The sequence below is a fragment of the Glycine soja genome, chromosome 18 (genome assembly GCF_004193775.1).
Source record: "Glycine soja cultivar W05 chromosome 18, ASM419377v2, whole genome shotgun sequence".
Lineage (NCBI taxonomy): Eukaryota > Viridiplantae > Streptophyta > Magnoliopsida > Fabales > Fabaceae > Glycine > Glycine soja.
Window position 1 is genome coordinate 8,069,234 of NC_041019.1, and position 6,010 is coordinate 8,075,243.

Here is a 6,010-nt window from a genome sequence, read left to right on the forward strand (position 1 = left end):
TCTATTTATAAGTTCTATAGTCATGATTAACAGGTGTCGGTTATCAGATTTTTTTTTTTATAAGTTCTTTTTATCTATATCATACGGAGATGATATTTTGTAACTTAGTGCACTGTGTACGCGGAGACGAAGACTTTGAGCTTTGCAGCGTCTCTTTTGCGAGCAAGTTGTGATATTGTGGTCCAGCTAATGTGAAAATGTGATTATCAGATTATTTTTTTTAAAGGAATAATTTCATTTTGATTTTTCATTTAGCACTTAAGGCTCATATTTTTGTAAACCACTTTTCGCCCCTAACAGTTCATATATATATGCTAGCTTTGCCGCTAATAATTGTATACAGATGATTTTTTTTAAAGAGACTTTTTTAACGTGTCTAAAAAAATAGATCGAGCAACTTACTAACATGCTAGTGTGAGAAAAAAAAATGTTAAACCACATGGAAGAAAGATATGTCTTCTTTTTGGTCAAACATGGAAGAAGAGATAAAGTGGCCATATTTTTATTTTCCAATTTATTTATTTATTCTTTTTAAATTTTTTATATTGTCCCAGCTTCTATCTCTTCCGTTGTATGTTAATTCAGCAACTGTCACTCCTTCGTTAGTCAGTTTGTATTTTCTTTGTCATTAGACTCTGCTTCCAAGAAAAAGAAATATACCCAAGTCTTGAAGATTTATTCTATCGTCGGAGTATTTTTCTTTTGCTTGATTTCGAATATCTCTAACTCTAATTCAATATATTCATTTTTTCATGTTCTAAAAATATATATAATCTTTTCTTTTCTTTTTAGTAATGTTATTTTATTTTCACTAACATTTTTTGGTATATTAAAAAATTCATTTGATGGGTATAACATGCATGTTTACCCCTGTAGCCAAGTCTTCATTCATTCATTAGGTCTTGTTCTGACAAAAGAAAAGAAATAGAACTATGATATTCTTCTACCCCGTTTTAGGATGAATTGAGATGGAAAGATGAGAGAGAAAAGAAAAAAGATACAGAGACAAAGTGATATATGTGATAAGTAATATACTAAAGAAAGGAGCAAAATAAAAAAAGAAAATTTGGTGGACGTGAGATGAATAATTAGTATTTTTGACAGACATAATATACTTTTGGCCCTTAACTTTTTTGAATTTTGTATTTAATCTTTAATAAAAAAATTGACATTTTGTCCTTATAATTTTTTTGATAAAATATTTTTTTATCCTTAAATTTCTTATAATTTATGATTTTGATCCTTAAATTATTTTACCACCGATCAACATTCCTAAACTTTTCTGTGTACAATGTTTTATCCTTTTCATCTATTTTAATTTGCATTTAAATGAATAAATTCATGTTAGAATGAACACAACAATCAGTCATATCATACACGAAATTTATCTATTAGGAGATCAAAAAGAGCTTTTCAAACTATAACATATATATATATATATATATATATATATATATATATATATATATATATATATAAACTAGAATATTAGATGTAATACTGCAAAAAAAACGTTTGAGGAAATTAAATATATCATGGGAAACAAGGTGCCAAACTTGAGATGAAAGTTTGTTGTCATCTCAGCCTGTGAAAAATAGATCATACTAGTCAAAAGAATTCCTCAATACAATGCAATCAATAATCATCTAACAGTCCTTTGCACATGGCTTCTTGCCTTGTTTTGTCCTTTCTCAATCTAGCTGTCTTGCAAATTGAAGATGCCACCTAAAACACACTATTGTCTCTGCTATCTTTGGGTCTACCAGTGTGTGAATATTAATTTTAACTTAAAATAATTATTTTTTATTTATCCAAAACAACTGAAAAAGACATTACTTCAGAAGTAAAGATACAATAAATAAATTATGTAAGGAACCATTTTACAACTTTTAATAAATAAAATATCATTTTGTAACTTTTAACAAATAGAAGCTTAACTTACAATATAAAATAGAGATACAAGACCAACATAGTAATTTAGCCATAATTTTATGTCTAACACCTATTAGTGTGATGTAGACAAAGAGAAATAAAGCATACTCCAATTCATTTCAAGCTGAATCAGTGCCTGTATCTCAAACACTTCTTCTAGAAGAGAACACAAAGAGCTCTGGTCCAATCCATTCAAGCTGAATCAGTGCATGCCTGTATCTTAAATACCTTATAGAGTACCAATCCCACCATCAAGAACATCTCATCAAATGAATTGTTCCTCACTGCAGTGTCCACCAGCCTGTGCATCCTTGGTGAGAAAAACCTGAACTCAAAAGTTAAAATAATCTAGGCAGCAATTACACTCATGAATACTCCAAGTTATTGAGCATAGGTGGTGGATTACGTGGGGTGTGGTAATTTTCTGATGGAAGTATTGATGAAAGTTAGATGTTCTCCATTCCCAACTTCTTTTCCTAATGTTGAATCCACCAACTTGTTTCCCTGCTAGCATAACAAGATTTATTATCCCTGTTCCTAACCATGATTAAGAAGTGCAGTCCGAAATATTTCTATCTGCCCAGAAAAAATATATACAAAAAATAATCATAACTTATAAAGAACCTTGCCACTATCAATGATGTAAATACGAGAAACAATGTGATTAGGAAACAAATGAACGAGATCTTATAGAGTACATATCAGCAAAGTAAGCCAGAAAAAGAGGAAGGATTTACTTGCCTCTTTAGCTGGCCCTTGTGCTTGCACCTAATGTGAATGGCTGGGTCCCATCCTTGAAGTACTAAGATACATAACTCTCCCTAATCCGCTTCTAATATCGTCATATTTTTTATGCTCCTCCTGTAACATATATAAAAAAAACAGTGAGGACTGGTTTTTCACTGGAATTCCAAAGGACTATAAAATTCTTTATATGAAGTTAGACAAGAGGAAATAAAAGATCAGCATAGAGGAACTCGTATGTTTAGGATCAATTCCTGCCACACATTTATAGCATAAGCTTGAGCTATTATTTCTTTATTGTTTTATACAGCTGCATCAAACAAATACTGAAACATCCTGATATTTTTGTTTTCCCAAAATTCAACAGAGATTCATCCTAGTAAATGAAGAACCGTATCAACATTTACCCAGAAAAACCCAGAACATCAAAGAACATTCATCCTTTTCTAGATTTTATTAAAATTGTTGACATTAATATTTTCACACAAAAATATTTGGACATCCTCCTTATGATCTTACGACCACACAAAAAAAAAAATTATCTCTCCAAAAATCGTCAGAGAAAAATAATGATCGATCCAGAGCACGAACATCCTCACTGGAAATGCAGAGAATGAACATAGGGTTCAATCCATTTTCTTCCAACAAAATTATCATAAAAGATTCTGAATTTTTTTTCGGATACTACCAACCCATATATATCAACATAAATCAACCACCTTTTTTTATTTTTAACATTCCAGAACACATTAAATAAAATAAAAAAGAATGGATAGAAAACAGAGAACACTCAAACCTAAGTGAACACCTATCACTTTTTACCAAAATGGGTGTACCATTTAAGCTTCACAATGATATGGACATCACATTTCCTTCAACCAAATATCCTTTTTGATAACATAAGATGCATCTGAGATCAGATCAAAACACCAAAAATCAGAACAGGGCCAAATTTCTCCATGCATGCGCACGGATCCTCCAAAATCAACATGCAACCACATATATCATCACTTGCATCCACGGATTCGAGCATCAACCATCAAACAATTTGAAACTCTTCCAAGCAGCAAGTAGAGGTGCTTAGGACTTGTGAAAAACTCATCAAGCAATTTGAACACATCAACGACAAGGAATTTGAAGTGAAAAGGAGACATAGTTAGGGCTTAGGACTGGTGGAAAATTATAATTATAACCTTTTTCGAAAAAGCCTATGTTATGCAAAGTATCTCAGAAATGATACACAGAAAAATCAGAAGTTTTTTATTAGGATGAGTTTCAGATTACAAAGAGTTTTTCTACAGAGAATTGAAAAGAATCACATCCAATCTAAACAATATTTGAGCTAATTATACTAGTTTTTACAAAATGAACAGCTCACTAACTTTAGTAGTTTGTTATAACTGTTTTAACTACCAGCTTAGTTTGTTACAACTATTTTAACTACCAACTTAATTTGTTAGTTATGTGGACCAACTTATCAACAAATCTCCACCTAGGTTACATAACTAAACAAGGATCAAAGTAATGTCAGAGGGATTATGCTCAGTGGAGACTTTCTTCACAAACACAGCTCCTTCAGAAATAGTCTCTCTCACAAAGTGTAGCTTCACATCTACATGCTTTGTCCTTTCGTGATAAATTAACCTGGTTCTTTGAAAGGTGAATAGCACTTTGGTTTTCACAATGGATAGTGATAACATGATCTTGCCGCTTCAGCTCTCGAACTATTCCCCTGAACCACAATGCTTCTTTTATTGCTTTTGTCAAAGCAATATACTCTATTTCAGTAGTAGACAATGCAACCGCCTTCTGAAGACTAGCTTTCCAGCTAATTGTAGTTCCAAATGTAGTGAATACATAGCATGTGAGGGACTTTCTCTTGGCAACCCTCAACTTCTCCATATATTAGACTCTTTCCAATTGACCCTTTTATGTACCTCGTGATCCATTTTAGAGCCTGCCAGTGTGCCTTTCCGGGATTTTCCATAAATCTGCTTACATGGCTAGTTGAGTATGAAAGGTCAGGTCGAGTGCATACCATGGCATACATGAGTGAACCTATTGTATTTGCCTAAGGAACTTTAGACATGAACTCCTTATCTTCTTTGCTTTCAGGGGCTTGATCCATACTAATTTTGAACTGTTGAAACAAAGGGTTGAGACAGGTTTAGCATCTAACATACCAAACCGATTTAGAACATTCTTTAGGTACATTCCTTGAGATATAAACAGTAGCTTCTTGTCTCTATCTCTCTTGATCTCTATACCCAATATTCTTTTAGCTCTATCCAAATCTTTCATTTCAAAATCTTTTTTCAAGTCTGCCTTAACTTTTCTTGTTTCATCCTTGTTATTGCTTGCTATTAGGATGTCATCTACATACAATAGTAGAATGACAAAATTATGATATGAGGCAAACTTGAAATAGACACACTTATCAAACTTGCTCCTCTTGAACTTGATGTGAGCCATGAACTCATCCAATCTTTTATTCCACTGCCTTGGAGACTGCTTTAGACCATATAGAGACTTGTTCAGTTTACACACAAAGTCTTCCTTTCCTTCTATTATAAATCCCTCAAGTTGCCTCATGTAAATAGTTTCTTCTAGTTCTCCATACAGGAAGGTCGTTTTAACATCCATTTGCTCCAATTCTAGATCAAACTTGGAAACCATTGATAGCAGAATTATTATGGACTTGTGCTTCACCACTGGAGAAAATACATCATTGTAATCAATTCCCTTCCTCTGAGTGAAGCCTCGAGCTACTAGCCTAGCTTTGAATCTTCCTTGTTCAACTCCAAGAATGCATTTTTTCCTCTTGAAAATCCACTTACAGCTGACTAACTTTGACCCTGCAGGTCTCTTTACTAGGTCCCAAGTATGGTTATCATGGAGAGACTTCATCTCTTTGTCCATGGCCATAAGCCATTTATCCTTCTCTTTGCAATCAACGACAACTTTGTAACAGTTTGGTTCATCATTCATGACCTCACTAGATGCAACAAGAGAGAATGCCATCAAATCTGCATAACCATACCTCTTAGGGGGTTTGATTTGCCTTCTGGTTCTATCTTGAGCCAGCCAATAACCCTTCTCACCTTCTTCCCCATCATTGTCATCAGTCTGAGATTGAATATCAGATTCTTCTCTATGCCAAATTTCAGATTGATCTATTTGGTTTTCTTCATTGAGCTCCACCTCAATGCTATCATTTTCTGAACTTACATGGACCACCTTATCTTTTGCAATTGCCTTTGTTTTATAAGCCATTTCATACTCATTAAAAACAACATCACGACTTATAATGCATCTTTTGTGTCCTGACTCTAGA

At 33.1% G+C, this 6,010-nt stretch overlaps 1 long non-coding RNA gene across 1 annotated transcript; it reads right to left on the minus strand.

The window, feature by feature from the left end:
* Positions 1-1,836: 1,836 nt before the first annotated feature.
* Positions 1,837-2,877, minus strand: LOC114394787. The gene is made up of 2 exons (XR_003662841.1): positions 2,339-2,877; positions 1,837-2,257 (listed from the first exon to the last, which is right to left on the minus strand). It is a non-coding gene; the product is annotated as an uncharacterized LOC114394787 (long non-coding RNA).
* Positions 2,878-6,010: the final 3,133 nt, after the last annotated feature.